Source organism: Triturus cristatus, chromosome 1_2 (assembly GCF_964204655.1).
Source record: "Triturus cristatus chromosome 1_2, aTriCri1.1, whole genome shotgun sequence".
NCBI classification, from domain to species: Eukaryota; Metazoa; Chordata; class Amphibia; order Caudata; family Salamandridae; genus Triturus; species Triturus cristatus.
In genome coordinates, this window is record NC_140580.1 from 800,640,191 (window position 1) to 800,657,108 (window position 16,918).

The following is a 16,918-nucleotide window of genomic DNA, read 5'->3' on the forward strand; positions in this document are numbered from 1 at the left end:
CTGGGCATGGATACAACCATGCCTTGTGGCCACTGAAAAGAGGGCATGCTCCGCCTCTATGCTCCATGACTAGTACATCTGTTTGCAGTACCCAATGTCATCCTCCATGTCATCATGACGTCCATGTCAGCCTGATAAACCTGATATATGTCTGTAAAAGTTGCGTAAAACTGTCTAATAGAGCAGATCTCCCAAAAACATTAATTTATTTTTTCTCCTCCTATATATCTTCATGGTCCATCCGTTCTTCATGGCCATCCAAAATCAGATGGAATCAGTGCTTAATTTGTGCTGGTGTTTGCTAATACTCAGTCTCAGCAATGTTTTTTAAACATGAGCACTTGCTTTGAGACTACACTGGCATTCTCATCATATTTTTAAACTGAGATCGTCAGTAGAGTGTTTAGTATACCAAAGAATGATCAAACTAGCCCTTCAATGCCATCCCTATAGCCTGGGGTGACCTGGAATAGTAAAAACTGTCTCACTGTTTGAGAGTGAAAGTTCATAGGTAATGTTTATTTTGCTATTCAGCACCAGTGGCAGTACCAGTGGGTGGTACCAGATGCAGTGGAATACCATGGGCACCTGGCACTAAGCGCTTGATAAAATGTGAAAGCATGTAACGTTATCATGTTTAAGGTATGTGAGGCATTCCTTGAGAATATGTGATGTAACAACGCGATCAAAATGATCGCGGTATATTACATCGCAGTCTTTACAACGCAAGTCGTTACAGCGACTTGCGCTGGAGGGCGCTGGACTTAGGAGTAGTAAGATTTACTATTCCAACACCAGTCTACCTACAGTAGGGAAGGTGTTGGAATAGTAGATCTTTCTATTCCTTAGGTTATAGCACCATCCAGCGCAAGTCGATGTAACAGTTGCGTTGTAATGGCTGCATTGCAACTGCATCGCGGTGTAATCACAGTGATGTAAAGGATGTTTCCCATTCCTGGAGGATAAACTCAGGACACAGGAAGGCTGTTTCCAAGTAAATTTATTCCAAGAGAAAATCCCATCCATCTACAAGCAGGCAACAGTATCAACTGGCTTTATTACAGAACATTCTCATGCCCAGAACCCCATGACATACTTATGATTCTGGTTTGACATAACATGAGGTATTCATAAGATTCTATGCTGACCTAACCTAGGAAGACAGAATACCACACATCTCCCTTCCTTAACAAATTAAAATAAAACACACACAAATTCAACAGTGCATCCAGGATGAACATCGAGTATTCTTTGATGTCCTATCAACAATGACCGTAGGATGAATGGAAGAGTGATCTTCATTGGGTGAATTAATGTTCACATTACTGCCAAGATTGTCTTTGACTACTACAACTCTATTCCGATTCCAAATTCGATGATCTTGAGTTTGGATCGCATTATTGAAAACTTTGATGACTCTTATAGATTTAATAAATTTAGATAAAGAGCTTCCTCCTAATCCAGGGTGCTTGACCATTACCCAATCACCTACTTTTACTTCAGTTTTCTTGACAGCTTTCTTGAGAACAAAATATTTTTTCCTCTGCCTGGCTTTCTCTTCTTCCTTCCTTTGCACCAACGATCCATCACACACCCCCTCTTTGCCTTTTGCTAATTCATATTTGTTAACCCAAGATGGTTCAACATTCTTATTGGGTACTCTACCCCTGACCAACAAGAAGGGTGTCTTTCCAGTGGTTGCATGTGGAAATAGTCTATACTCCTCCACTTTCTTTATGACCTCCTTTCTCCAGTCTAAAGAAAGAGATTTGGCTAATACAATAGTTTCTTTAAGAACTTTGTTAAATCTCTCAACCATTCCATTTGCCTCGGGATGGTTAAGAGAGCAGGTCTTATGTAAAATACCTTTAGAGGACAGAGCATCTTCCATTTCCTTAGACATTAACTGTACCCCATTGTCTGTTAATATAGATTCAGGTAATCCTTCTTTGCCAAATACATTTTTCAAACATTGAATCACGTTATTAGAATCAATAACAGATCAAAAGACATTTTCAGGCCATCTCAGTGATGAGAAAAAGTTTAATTGCAGGGTTGAAGCTTCTAAGAGAGGATGACTCATTGAGCTTTTCTTTGATGGCAATGAATTCCTTTTCACAAAGATCAGACCACACAAAATCTACACCCTTGTGCAACAAACACCTCATATTCACGGTAGCATCAGCAAAACCCTTCACAAATTTCGCATAATATTTAATCATGTCTAAGAATTTAATTAGTTCAGATTTATTTGAGGGAGAACACTTTTTTATGGTGTTGATCAGATCAGCCTTTGGCTTAACTCCTTCACCAGTTATGTTATGCCCCAAGTAATTAATTGAGCTTGATCAAAATTTACATTTCCCTGCTTTAATAGTGAGATTGTGATCACACAGACTCTTTAAGACGGATCTCAGCCTTGAATCATGCTCAACTACATCATCAGCAAAAACCAATATATCATCCTGATATACACATACACCAGGCAGACCTTCAAGCACACCTTCCATCACTCGCTGAAACACAGATGAAGCGGACACTAAACCAAAAGGCATTTGCATAAATCTAAACATGCCAAAAGGAGTTATGAACGATGTATAATCTCTACATGTCTCTTTTAGTTCAATCTGGTGGTAAGCAGACGTGTGGTCGGTAGTGCTGAAGACCTTCGCACCACCAAGCAGAACCAACAACTCGGTAATATTTGGTAAAGGGTATCGATCCACCACCACACATTTGTTAAATTGTCTAAAATCAATGCAGAGACGTAAATCTCCATTGAGTTTCCGTGCAGCCACAACCGGAGCCAACCATTCTGTGCCCTCAACTTCTTCAATGATGCCCCCATCTTTCAATTTAGAAATCTCCTTTTTCATATCTTCTCTAACAGAGAGATGTACATTCCAAACTTTACAACACACAGGTGTCCATCTTTTTTTGGTTTAATTTTATGGCGATAACCCTTAAGACATCCTAAATTTTCTCTAAAAACACTCTAAAATTCTGCTTTTAGATTGCATGCTAAATCATTGTCACTATTTTTCACTACAGAGTAAACTCTATCTCTAACTTGAATAGAGGATTCAGCATTTAGGTCAAGAAACACACCCAGATCACCTTGGTGTATCCAGGTGATTATGCTGTCTCCTCTTTTGGATACGTAGATTTTTCCAGAGACTAGCCTGTCTTTATATTCTATGTGGCCCACAAAATACCCTTGTAATTTAATTGGCTCAAATCCATATGCTAAAGGGATAATGTCAGGCTTCATTAAAGAAACTTTATCTTTACATTTTTTAATATAAAACTCATTAGAGATGATGGTGATTTTAGCACCAGAGTCAAATAGAACTCTAGTGCTTTCCCCTTCAACCATGATCTCGTCAAAAGGGCAGGATTTATTACTGGATTTATTCTCAACTTGAATCACTATCTGACCAGAATCAAAATCTTCTGAGCTTGATCCAGCCTTATCACCATTGTAAATTTCCACTTCCTTAACTTTAGGTTTGGATCTACTTTTACATAACACTGTAAAAAGTCCTTTTCTCTTACATTTTGAGCAAGTTTGATTAAGTGCTGGACACTTTTTTATCATTGGCAAGATGCCCCACTTTGCCACAATTATAACATTTTCTCTCTACCCATGTTCAAACATCTTCTTTTTTATCCCTTACAAAGTTTTTTCTGCTCTTGTCTTCAATCACATGTACCTTTAGATCCTTCTCACATTCCCTTTTTATCACAGCAACACATTTAAGGGAATGTACTATACGCTTTGTCACTGTTAAAACCTAATCGAGAGTAGGCTCATCTCGCAGCCACAATTTCTCCCTGACCCTTTCCATATTGCACCCAAACATGAACTGATCATGGATGCGGTCATCAGTGAGATTCTCAAATTCACACAAAGAAGCTAACTTTCTTAAATGGGTCACATATCCTTCAATAGTCTCATCGTCTCCCTGCATACGCTTAGCAAACTGGTATCTTTCCAGGATTGTGCTGACCTTAGGCAGATAATGTTTATCAATTTTTTTAATGCATATTTCATAATCATTCAAGTCTCGGGCTTCTGTAGGAGACAAGTCAGGTAAGTGGTCAAAAACATCCTGTCCCTATGACCCTAAACAATGAAGGAGCAATGAAGACTTTCTCTCAGCCTAAGCAAAGAACCACAAACCCTTGTATATCTTTCAAAAACAACTTGCCATTGTTTCCATTGCATAGGAGGATTTCCAGGACTGGATAAAAAGAAAGGAGCTGCTGTAACATTGTGGATGTTGTAAATATTATGAACAGCTCGGCAAGAGAGTAAACCATGCAATAATGGAATATAATATTAGAGACAATTATTAATAATACAAGTACACTAAATCACTGAAGATGTGCTGGATTCCTGAAGACCACAACGGACTAGTGTGCATGCCACTGAGAAGTCGTATGCGGGACACGCTGATGAAATTCAAGTGTGCGTGTCACTGTGCGCTGTAAACCATGTTGCCAGCGAAGCCACAATTACAAGTGTGCTTGTCAACGAGATGTTATATCCAAGACACGCTGGCTTAATTCAAGTGTGTGTGTCACTGTGGACGTTATAAGGAGATACGCTACTGCGAGACACGCTGATGCAATTCAAGTGTGCGTGTCACTTTGCGCTGTACACTACGTTGTAGGAGATACAACAATAAACTGGTGTGCACAACACTGAGACTTCGTACTTAAGACACGCTGGCTTAATTCATATGACACCGATGTGTCTCCGGGAGATGTTACTATGTATCCTCCGTTACTAAGCAACCAAAATCAACATAGCCTCCACGCAAACGTGGGTTACGTGCTGACGAGGGACACAGAACGTAACGTAGAATCAAAGCAATCTTGAAGTCTGAGAAGAAATGCCACGACTACCGGATGCTCTGGGTCGTAAAGAATGAGGTAAGGGCAGAGCATTGAGGAGAAGTTTATTTTTGAACAATACTCGCGCTGGATCTCGATCAAGTTAACAAATTTTAAATTGCAAGCTCGCGCAAGTGCTAGAGAAAAATTAGTGGATTGAGGAGATCTCCATAAACTCCTTAAACAACACCACTAATGAAGAACTCTCATTAAAGCTTACTGTTGCCAAAATTAGAAAGTTCACTTATTTCGATAACTCGAAGAGTAAGCTCACATCGGCAATATTACATCCACGAAAATCTCCCAACAAGGAGAATCCAGAGACAAAGTCCAAATATAATAGAGGTTCCAATAATAAAACGGCACAAGAAAGCCCCTTTTAATAGGATAGTTGATGCTGCTCTCATAGTTCAAATTAAAAGGAGCTTGTCAGTCATGCAATGTTAGAAATTCGATTTCTGGTTGGCTAAGGCTTGCGCCAAAGCCAGGCAGAAACCACCAATCTAGTCAGGGCAAGGGAGTTACACGCTGAAGATAATCCCTGCTCACCCCCTTGGTAGCTTGGCACGAGCAGTCAGGCTTATCTCAGAGGCAATGTGTAAAGCGTTGCGCAACACACACAAACAGCAGCAACACACTAGGCACACTACAAAAGAAACTCCACAAAAAGGTTATATAAAAAAATAGCCTTTGTATTATCTTAAACACATTAGAAATATAATCACACATTTATACTGTGCCAACTGGCACAAGCAATATTCACTGGGGATTGTATACAGGACCGGGCCAATAGGGCCACGGTCAGAACGATCAAAATGCAGGTAAGTAAATATAAACCGCAATCAGAAACTACTGGTACAATAATGACCTAAGCATCATCACAGTCACATTAGACACCACCCTAAAATATCATAGCATTACATTAGGCAATAACTTCCATCAGGCCCAAACCTTATTAGCATAATCCCATTATGCACTCTCATTGGGCCTAAACATCATAATATGTCATTTGCAGTAGGCCCCATATTAGCATAACCACATTAGGAAATATTTAAGGAGTATAAATACCTGAAGCATAAATCACATTAGGGCATGGCGCCCTACCAATCCTGAAACTGACCCCCTGGCCAACTTGCCTTCCTTTGGGGCTCAAATGCCCTATGCCCCAAGAGTCAGGGAGTAGCTGCCAAGGCAGCGAGGCAAAGGGCACAAAGCTCTGGGGCCAAGGAGTGTGCCCCACTCCGCTCTCTTCCTGGGAAACAAAAATCCTCCCAACGTTGCAGCTGCCTGCGCTCTCGCCGGGCAGCTGTGGTCAACTCCAAAGAAACAGGCACCAATGTGCCATAAGAGCTCACCTCTGGAACTTAACCTATAACAGGGCCTAAACGTTGCAGCTGCCCGCTAACTGCGGTGCAGCTGGGAAGTAAACTAATTACCGGATAAAGTGTCCCAATCTGCGACAACAATGCAGGCTAGGAGACCCACTCACCGGGCTCTCTGGGAGGCGGGAACTGCAGGACAATTCCAGGCACCAACAATGTGCCCCGATAGGTCAGCTCCAGGGACCTCTCTTTAATTTCACAGCCAGGCCTCGGACACCACAATGGCCCCGATAGATTACGTCCTAGGGGCCTCCTCAGATCGGCCTCTCTCTGTAATTTCACTGCCGGGCCTCGGGCACTGCAATCGCCTCAATAGGTTGCGTCCTCGGGGCCTCCCCTGATCAGCCTAGCTCTTTACCGCAGCCACCGGAGCCCTGGAGGTTCCTACTCAGACACTCTTCACATGCGAGGCTCCTGACAGCCTGAGGAGCCAGAGAGGCTCCCCCAGCACTTTAGCTTTATCCGGTCCCTCTCTGGGGACATGGGACTTTGCTGGGGAGCCCGCAAGGCTCCAGACGGCTTCCCCCATGGTGGGCAGGATTTCCTCTCCCTGCACCGCTCAACGTCAGGCCGCTTTGCCTGCCTTCCGGGTCAGACCAAATCGGGTCGCGGCGGTGATTTCCTTCGCTCGTCAAAGTGCGGGGTGAGCACCCGCTTTAGATAGAAGCAATTGCGGGGTGGGCACCTGCTCATTCCACCATAAGCAGGGTGGGCACCCGCCAACACCGAAATAGGCAAAACAGTGGGGTGGACTCCCGCTTCGCTGAGCAGGAATGCAGGGCAATCCCCACTTCGGGATTCCCTCCACACTGGCAGCCGCTCCATGCTGCAATGGCCACGCTCTTTCAGCAGAACACTAGCAGAGCGCTCTGAAGGCACTTAAAGTCCCAAAGTCCTTTTAGAGGTAAAGGGGCAAAGCTGGGCCCAGGCAGGACAGCACACAGGGCCCTCCAGCAGGGAGGCAGTCCCTTGTGGCGGTTCCTCCTGAGGCCCAGCAGCAGCAAGCCCCCCAACTACAGGAACAACACCACCTCTCATGGGGTCTCAGCCCCAATATTTATACACCTTTTCCCTTTGTCTGTAGTGCAGGGCATGGGGGAACTAGATGCAACTGGTTCTGGGGTGTTTTGGAGCACTCTTCTTACAGTGATCACACCTTCCTTTCAGAGATGGGGCTTTGCCATCAGGCACACCACAGGGGGGCGGAGCCAGCATTCACTAGGGCAGGCACAATCCTATTGAGGGACCAGGGACTTCCCCTCCCACTACTCAAAATGTAGATGTCCCATTCAGCCTAGCGCTGACTCACCCTGCACCTCCTGGAGCCATACACACCTCACCAGCCCCTGTCACTCAAAAGCCAGACATGCAATTCACATCGGGCAGGCAGACACATAGCACACAGAAATGGCAACTTCTAAAAGTGGCATTTCTAAAATAGTTATAATTAATCTGCGTACACCATTGCGTGGCATTTATTATTACTATTTCAAACATACAAAACTTGACCACGCTGCGCCTCTCATATCAGGAATTACCACTGAAACACTTATCAGGAAATCCCCAATGCATTCCTATGGGAGGGCAGCCCCACAGTAGAGAGAAACAAAAATGGCTGTTTGTCACTATGAGGACATGTCACACACTTAAGGTACATGTCCTATCTTTTACCTACAATGCACCCTGCCCATAGGGCTAGCTAGGGCCTACCTTAGGGGTGATTGACATGTAGTAAAAGGGGGTCAGAGGCCTGGGATAGGTTTGAAAAGCTACTTTGGTGGGTGGTCAATCAGCGCAGCAAGCCCACCAGTCGCATTTAATTTACCAGCACTGGGTATATGGGATACCACTTTACAAGGGACTTACAGGTAAATTAAATAGGTCAAATAGGTGTAGACCAATCTTACCATATTTAACACAGAGAGCGCATGCACTTTACACTGGACAGCAGTGCTAAAGTGCCCAGAGTCCTAAAACCACCAACACCATGTTGGAAAAAAGGCTAAGAGAAAGGCAAAAAGTTTAGGGATGACCCTGCCAAAAGGGCCAAGTCCAACACGCAAGTTAGAGTTAACTTTAGCTCTTAAATTCAGGGAGCAGTTAATAATAAAATAAGCTTGCCAGCTAAGGGAGTTCAAATATAGTTTGGTTCTTAAATCCAGAGTTAATAAGAAAGGTTATCTCTTACCAATCCTTCGTATTGAGATCTTCTCTTTGATCCTGCCACCTACGCCAGTGAGGCATTCCTGGAGGATAAACTCAGGACACAGGAAGGCTGTTTCCAAGTAAATTTATTCCCAAGAGAAAATCCCATCTATCTACAAGCAGGCAACAGTATCAACTGACTTTATTACAGAACATTCTCATGCCCAGAACCCCATGACATACTTATGATTCTGGTTTGACATCATAAGATTCATAAGATTCTATTCTGACCTAACCTAGGAAGACAGAATACCACAGTATGGTCTTTGAGAATCCGAGAGTAGCATTGGGACAGATGGGTGCCTGAGAATAAGATGTGTTCTGGTCTGTTCAGAGAGTTTACTAGTTACTCAGAGATCCTGTCACTTCATTGCTGTTAAGCTATTTCCTTATAAAGAAAACAATTTCGGGGTATACTCATCATACTTTCATAAAAACGCAAAGCCGCAAGCCACCTCTGGGCGCTGCGTGAAAGGTCAAGAATGTAGCATATTTAACATCATATGGTGAATTCCTGTCCTTCCTTGCACTGCCGTTCATATGACAGCCTAGTGCCAATGCAGGCTCCCTTGCATGGTGTAAGGTTGCCTGTGTTCTAAGCTGGATTGTGTTGGTGCAAGAAGGGACATCTTCCTGCATAAAAACAATCCTGAAAGGTATTTTCCTCTTTCTATGTGTGCTGCAGAATGAGGAAAAAATGAGGAGAAATAAAGATATGTCTCCTTGTATGCCTCCTTTGGGCAGACATAGCCTTTTGATGCATTCCCAGGTCTACCACTACCAGTAAATCTGGGAATGCTGCAAAATCCATGGGTGGATGCTTGGGAACACCCATGCTCCACCCAGAGAATGATTCCCTGGGGCAGAGTAACACAAGACAGTGATTTGCACTACCTTGCATTACTCCAGGTTTATCAAGCCATGCAGGGCCATACAAGGTGGCCTTGAATGGCTTGATAATTCAGACTTTAGTGTTGCATCACCCTCCCCCTTCGTGCGTGGGGCAAGTGTGACGGAACACTATGATAAATAAGGGGCTGGAAATGTAAGCTCGACATGCTGCTTCCCTGGTTTATTTTTGTATTTCCCAATACAAATATGCAAGATTTTCAAGGAGTTGTTAAACATTTCCAAGGTTCACGAAGTAAACGCGAGTCCTGATTTCAATGGCATGGTACCCTGAAGGACGTCTTTAAAAATATGTATCTTAGGAGCGTTTTTAATCAATCAGAAATAAACGATGAGAGCCATTACACATAGGACATTTTTGTCACTGTCACATTCATCTGGCAGATTGAAAATTAAGATATAATTGAAAGAGATCATGTGCAGCTCAGTACAAGCATCATCCTTGACAGCGCGGCGAGAGAACAGTGAAGTGATCACGCTTGGCTTCTGTAGTCCTGCCACATTGATGAATCCCTCAGTAACAAGAAGCTTTAAAGCAAAGTGACTCTAGACTTTCTGTCATCTCCCTCCCAGATGGAACAATAACTCTAAGTTGCCCCATTTTACAAGTGAGTGGATTTATATCTCTTCTCTTGAATATGCAATGCATCTGCAAGGATTATTCATGTGATGCACACTAAGATCTTTCCGGATTAACAGTGAAACATAGGAATTGTTTACTTTATATTTCCGCAGAGTTGTGCCATATGAGATGCACTAGCTGTTTGATCGATGTATCTATGTATCCTAGCAAGCACTATCAAAGGACTATCAAAGCGAACAGGTCTAATATTAATATGCTTCCACATGTAAACGCATGTATGCAGACTATGGCCTTGACGTACAAACCCTTTGGGTCATAAGTACAAGCCCCCATCGCCACCACGTCACTTATATCGACGTTGTGGGGGAGATAGGGGCTTAGCCTTATTTACAAGGCTGCGTTAAGCCACGTAACATGATAAAATAACAAAACAAAACGGAGAATGACAAAACAACCAATAACAGATCACAAAAGTACACAGGCACAATAACAGTAAGACAGAAAAACGGGCACAATAACAAAAGACAGAAAAAAACAGGCACAGCACAATACAGACAGCAGTGGAACCAGCAGAAGAGCAAAGCCCTCCCACTGGACAACCAGGGATGAGGCACAGGCAGGAGCCTGTGAGTAGAGGAGGGCCTCAAACACCTACCAGCTCAAAGGTGAAGGGTCAGCGGCAGCAGCACAACAGGGGAGCTGCTGGGGGAGAGAGTAGGTCTCTGACCAGGAGGTCAAAGGTCTTGCTCGTACTCCCTTGCAGCAGCCACCATTAAATAGGGAAGGGGGAAGCACAGCTGGGAATGGGAACCGGCAGGGGGAGGGGCAGTGGGAGGCGCATCGGTGGGAAAGGGAATTGGGCAGAAAATAACAAAATAGATCATTATAAAACAACTAATAACAGATCACAAATAAAAATACAGAGGCACAATAACAGTAAGACAGAAAAACGGGCACAATAACAAAGGACAGAAAAATGGGCAAAGCACAATACAGACAGCAGCGGAACCAGCAGAAGAGCAAGACTGTCCCACTGGACCACCAGGCATGAGGCGTAGGCACGAGCCTGAGGGTGGAGGAGGGCCTTGAACACCTACCAGCTCAGAGGTGAACGGAGTCAGCAGCAGTGGCACAACAGAGGAGCTGCTGGGGGCGAGAGGGCGGGTCTCTGACCAGGAGGTCAGGAGGTCAGTATAATTCTCTCTCAAGCGGGCCAAGTATTGGTACATGTGGGCTAAATCTATGCTCGGTTTTCAGACTATGCCTTTACATGCAATTCATGCAAATGAGAATGACTTACCGTTGGACTTGGCCCTCTTCTGGCAGGATCACCCCAAACGTTTTGCCATCACCTCTCTTAGAGAACTCTGTGGACTTTACCACTGCTAACCAGTGCTAAAGTGCTTGTGCTCACTCTCTAAAACAGGGTAAGATTTGCTTAAACCAGATTGCCATATTTAATTTACTTATGAATCCCTAGTAAAATGGTAGACCATGTTCCCTGGGCCACGAAATTAAATGGTAGTACTGGACCTGCAACACTTAATGCATCACCCCCATAAGTACCCCCTTCAGACATGTCCCTGGCCTGCCATCACAGCCTGAAGGCAGTTTAAACTACCAATTCGACTCAGCAAGAAAACCCCCTTTGCATAGCCTTAAAACTATGCTTTCATTACATATAGCGGTACAAAAGAGGGTGGTGATGGACGGAGCATCAGAACCAATCAAACACTCACACTCAGTCAACAGATCTGGGTTTGATCCATCACCGTTCTTTAGCCCACTCTGCCACCCCAGTTCAGACATAGCCATATGCAAATCAGTCTGACCCTGTGCCTCATGGGAACAGTCCAGCCCAAACTGCCAAGCCATGCCTTCCCTGGACCGGAACCAAGCTTCCTAGGACCGGTTTCTGGCATTTCAGCCGTCTTCAGCCAGGCTTGCTTGAATCCAGTGGCAAAGTGAGCAAGGGACTCACGTCTGAGCATACCCTGCCAACTTATGGCGAACAAAGCGGTACAAAAGAGGGTGGTGATGGACGGAGCATCAGAACCAATCAAACACTCACACCCAGTCAACAGATCTGGGTTTGGTCCATCACCGTTCTTTAGCCCACTCTGCCACCCCAGTTCAGATATAGCCATATGGAAATCAGTCTGACCCTGTGCCTCATGGGAACAGTCCAGCCCGAACTGCCAAGCCATGCCTTCCCTGGACCGGAACCAAGCTTCCTAGGACCGGTTTCTGGCATTTCAGCCGTCTTCAGGCAGGCTTGCTTGAATCCAGTGGCAAAGTGAGCAAGGGACTCACGTCTGAGCATACCCTGCCAACTTATGGCGAACAAAGCGGTACAAAAGAGGGTGGTGATGGACGGAACATCAGAACCAATCAAACACTCACACCCAGTCAACAGATCTGGGTTTGATCCATCACCATTCTTTAGCCCACTCTGCCACCCCAGTTCAGACATAGCCATATGCAAATCAGTCTGACCCTGTGCCTCATGGGAACAGTCCAGCCCGAACTGCCAAGCCATGCCTTCCCTGGACCGGAACCAGGCTTCCTAGGACCGGTTTCTGGCATTTCAGCCGTCTTCAGCCAGGCTTGCTTGAATCCAGTGGCAAAGTGAGCAAGGGACTCACGTCTGAGCATACCCTGCCAACTTATGGCGAACAAAGCGGTACAAAAGAGGGTGGTGATGGACGGAGCATCAGAACCAATCAAACACTCACACCCAGTCAACAGATCTGGGTTTGATCCATCACCGTTCTTTAGCCCACTCTGCCACCCCAGTTCAGACATAGCCATATGCAAATCAGTCTGACCCTGTGCCTCATGGGAACAGTCCAGCCCGAACTGCCAAGCCATGCCTTCCCTGGACCGGATCCAAGCTTCCTAGGACCGGTTTCTGGCATTTCAGCCGTCTTCAGCAAGGCTTGCTTGAATCCAGTGGCAAAGTGAGCAAGGGACTCACATCTGAGCATACCCTGCCAACTTATGGCGAACAAAGCGGTACAAAAGAGGGTGGTGATGGACGGAGCATCAGAACCAATCAAACACTCACACCCAGTCAACAGATCTGGGTTTGATCCATCACCGTTCTTTAGCCCACTCTGCCACCCCAGTTCAGACATAGCCATATGCAAATCAGTCTGACCCTGTGCCTCATGGGAACAGTCCAGCCCGAACTGCCAAGCCATGCCTTCCCTGGACCGGAACCAAGCTTCCTAGGACCGGTTTCTGGCATTTCAGCCGTCTTCAGCCAGGCTTGCTTGAATCCAGTGGCAAAGTGAGCAAGGGACTCACGTCTGAGCATACCCTGCCAACTTATGGCGAACAAAGCGGTACAAAAGAGGGTGGTGATGGACGGAGCATCAGAACCAATCAAACACTCACACCCAGTCAACAGATCTGGGTTTGATCCATCACCGTTCTTTAGCCCACTCTGCCACCCCAGTTCAGACATAGCCATATGCAAATCAGTCTGACCCTGTGCCTCATGGGAAAAGTCCAGCCCGAACTGCCAAGCCATGCCTTCCCTGGACCGGAACCGTGGTGAATGTATGACATTGTTCTGCATTCTGTCCATCAATTGTTGTTTTTGCATTCATTACATATAAGACACCCCTAAGATAGGCCCTAGGTAGCCCATAGGGCAGGATACGTTGTAATTAAAAGGTTGGACATGTTCTATTACGTTTTACATGTCCTGGTTGTAAAAAACACTTTGTTTTTCACTACTGTAGGACCTGCCTCTCCCATAGAATAACATTGGATTGCCTTATTACATATTATAAGGGCTAATGTTTGATTGGAAACATGTAATGTTTTCATGTTTGGTGTCTGAGAAATTGTGATTTAAAATTCTCTTTAATGGCAAAGTCAGAATTCAAGTTACAATTTTGAAAATGCCACTTTAAAAAAGTTGGGCGAGTAACATCTATTTAAAGGTTGAGAGATGTAGCGCGGTTGCAAATTACGAAACAATCAGTCCGTTTGAGGAAAGCAAAGCGCAACACGTTTGACATCAGGTATGCAAGGGGAACGGGATTGATGTTATAACCGGTCATGGAAAGCAGTTTACTACTCTTGGGGGGTAGGTAAGTAGGACAGAAGTGACTTGGGTGCTGATTATGATCCTGTAAAAACCGGGTACGAACCGTCGGACGGAGCATATTCTCCGTCCGACGCGTACCCGGTCGTAACAATATACAAACATGGAATTACGATTCGCACGGAAACTCCATTTCCGTACGAATCATACAAAACCCCGACCGACGAAAATAAACATACAAATGCGATCCGGGAAAGCGCCGACGTGACGTCGGGACGCACGCAGCCTGCCATTCACGAACCACCCGCACGGACAATATTTTCCGGCTGCCAAAAACTGCCGGGAAATCAGGACGACGCGAACAAGGAGTACCTGTACGCGACGGACAGACATGGACCCGAACCTACGTGTCATCCCGGCCCTCATAGCAGTCGACCTCCTCTACAGGTTCGGACGCAGACGCCGCAGAAGGTCAGAACAACTGAGGGAGGGGAGAAAGGGGGAGGGGCAGGACCAGGGGCAGGCCACAAAACCCCCACCAAAGTCAAACAGCACACATGCCCTGGACATACCTGACCCCCAGGCCCTGGTCACTACGAGGGGGTGGGGGCGTGTCCAGCAAAGCCAGCGTCCGCCACAACGGAAGTGCCTGACGACGCGAACCGGCAACACAACAATAGAGGTACGTCCCGTACCCACGCCTTAAGAGCGTGGGTACGAGTCGTACCACGCCCACACCTACGTCACCCCAACAATGGCGGGACGGCTGTACCCACGTGGCAAAGGCCTGGGTACGGCCCGCACAAGCATTCCACAGCGTGGGTACAGATATGTACGGACCGTACCCCCACCCGCATATGCATGGAGCGTACCCCCCACCCCAACCGTGTATGTACGACCCGTACCCTCACCCGCGTACGTATGGAGCGTACTCCCACCCCAACAGTGTAAGTACGACCCGTACCCTCACCCACGTATGTATGGAGTGTACTCCCACCACAACAGTGTAAGTACGACCCGTACCCTCACCCGCGGACGTATGGAGCGTACCCTCACCCCAACAGTGTAAGTACGACCCGTACCCTCACCCGCGTACGTCTGGAGTGTACTCCCACCCCAACAGTGTAAGTACGACCCGTACCCTCACCCGCGTACGTATGGAGCGTACTCCCACCACAACAGTGTAAGTACGACCCATACCCTCACCCGCGGATGTATGGAGCGTACCCCCACCCCAACAGTGTAAGTACGACCCGTACCCTCACCCGCGTACGTATGGAGCGTACCCCCACCCCAACAGTGTATGTACGGACCGTACCCCCACCCCAACCGTGTATGTACGACACGAACCCCCACCCCAACCGTGTATGTACGACCCATACCCTCACCCGCATACGTATGGAGCGTACTCCCACCACAACAGTGTAAGTACGACCCGTACCCTCACCCGCGGACGTATGGAGCGTACCCCCACCCCAACAGTGTAAGTACGACCCGTACCCTCACCCGCGTACGTATGGAGCATACCCCCACCCCAACAGTGTAAGTACGACCCGTACCCTCACCCGCGTACGTATGGAGCGTACCCCCACCCCAACCGTGTATGTATGGACCGTACCCCCACCCCAACCGTGTATGCACGACACGTACCCCCACCCCAATTGTGTATGTACGACCCGTACCCTCACCCGCGTACGTATGGAGCGTACTCCCACCACAACAGTGTAAGTACGACCCGTACCCTCACCCGCGGACGTATGGAGCGTACCCCCACCCCAACAGTGTAAGTACGACCCGTACCCCCATGGAGCGAACCCATACACGTGTATGTTCTAAGCGTACATATTGTTAAATAGGAGGGGTGTGTGCAGAGTCCTCCCAGCAGTGCCCAGACACAGGAGGGGTGTGTGCCTAACACTCACAGCAGTGCCCAGACACAAGAGTGGTGTGTGCAGAATCCTCCCAGCAGTGCCCAGTCACAAGAGGGGTGTGTGCAGAGTCCTCCCAGCAGTGCCCAGTCACAAGAGTCGTGTGTGCAGAGTCCTCCCAGCAGTGCCCAGTCACAAGAGGGGTGTGTGCAGAGTCCTCCCAGCAGTGCCCAGTCACAAGAGTGGTGTGTGCAGAGTCCTCCCAGCAGTGCCCAGACGAAGGAGGGGTGTGTGCCTATCACTCCCAGCAGTGCCCAGAGACAGGAGGGGTGGGTGCAGAGTCCTCCCAGCAGTGCCCAGTCACAAGACGGGTGTGTGCAGAGTTCTCCCAGCAGTGCCCAGACACAGGAGGGGTGGGTGCAGAGTCCTCCCAGCAGTGCCCAGTCAAAAGAGGGGTGTGTGCAGAGTCGTCCCAGCAGTGCCCAGTCACAGGAGGGGTGTGTGCAGAGTCCTCCCAGCAGTGCCCAGTCACAAGAGGGGTGTGTGCAGAGTCCTCCCAGTAGTGCCCAGACACAGGAGGGGTGGGTGCAGAGTCCTCCCAGCAGTGCCCAGTCACAGGAGGGGTGTGTGCAGAGTCCTCCCAGCAGTGCCAAGACGCAGGAGGGGTGGGTGTAGAGTCCTCCCAGCAGTGCCCAGACACAGGAGGGGTGGGTGCAGAGTCCTCCCAGCAGTGCCAGTCACAGGAGGGGTGTGTGCAGAGTCCTCCCAGCAGTGCCCAGACGCAGGAGGGGTGGGTGTAGAGTCCTCCCAGCAGTGCCACGACGCAGGAGGGGTGTGTGCCTATCACTCCCAGCAGTGCCCAGAGACAGGAGGGGTGTGTGCAGAGTCCACCCAGCAGTGCCCAGTCACAGGAGGGGTGTGTGCAGAGTCCTCCCAGCAGTGCTCACTCAAAAGAGGGGTGTGCCTAACACTCACAGCAGTGCCCAGACACAGGAGGGGTGTGTGCAGAGTCCTC